General features: G+C 44.3%; 1 pseudogene; it reads left to right on the plus strand.

Annotated features, from left to right (window-relative positions):
- The first annotated feature begins 501 nt into the window (after nt 1-501).
- LOC138154974 (small ribosomal subunit protein uS19 pseudogene) overlaps nt 502-926 on the plus strand; it is a 17,932-nt pseudogene continuing 17,507 nt past the window's right edge.

Genomic DNA, 926 nt, shown 5'->3' on the forward strand with positions numbered 1-926 from the left:
CCAATGGCCCTTTACATGGTATCTGAACTCCTTCATGTATAGGCTGAAGGCAGGAAGTTTCCCACTGCCTAAATTCTCCCTGCCCTTCCCCAAGAAATGGAAACTAAAATTCAGTGGCAGATATTTGATGGATATATATTCCTAAAAGTCCTTTGAGCATCTGAAGAGTCATCGTCTAGGAAAGAAAGGTGCAAGCGGGAGAAACGATGTCTCCCCTCGCTTGGAGGCCAGCTCTGTTTTGACCCTAGAAGACAAAGTAGAAGCATTAAGTATAGGTTAGAGAGAGATGGCTTTAGGTTCAATAAAATGAAAAGCTTCCTAACAACTAGAGCTTTCCCAAAGTAGAAGGGGCACCCTCAGGAAATTGCTACTTTCCTCTCATCAGCAAGCTTCAAGTAAAGACAGCATGGCCACATTGTTGGAATGTTATAGATGGAATTCCTGCTTAAATATGGGCAGGACTAGCTGCCTGCTAAGGTTTCTTTTATCCTCTGGAAAGATTGCTAAACCTCTCCCCATAGGTATCAACATAGCCCAGTAAATGCTGAACCTACCCATGAGGGAGCTCAAAATTGCTTCGGAATCCTTCAGGAGAAGATTCCAGACTACTTTGCTAGATCCTCATCTGGATCACAACCTCTAACCGTAAGTGTCCTGTAGGGTTCTGTCCTGGGTTTTCTTCTTTTTCCCTTCTAAACTCACTTTACTTGGTGACCTCATCAGCTCTCATGCTTTTAATGACCATCTCTATGCTAAGGATTCTCAAATCTATCTAGACTACCTCAGTCTCTCTGCTGACCACCAATCTCTCTTCTCCAACTGCCTTTTAGACTTCTCCAATTGGATGTCTGCTCACCTGGGGTCAGTTTTCTTCAGGAGACCACCTTGGCCTTAGAAGACCAGCTTGGACTTAGGAGACCACCTTG

This window comes from Petaurus breviceps, unplaced genomic scaffold (assembly GCF_028583685.1).
Source record: "Petaurus breviceps papuanus isolate PSGF00001 unplaced genomic scaffold, PetGlider_PUasm1.0 108, whole genome shotgun sequence".
In the NCBI taxonomy this organism is placed as follows: domain Eukaryota; kingdom Metazoa; phylum Chordata; class Mammalia; order Diprotodontia; family Petauridae; genus Petaurus; species Petaurus breviceps.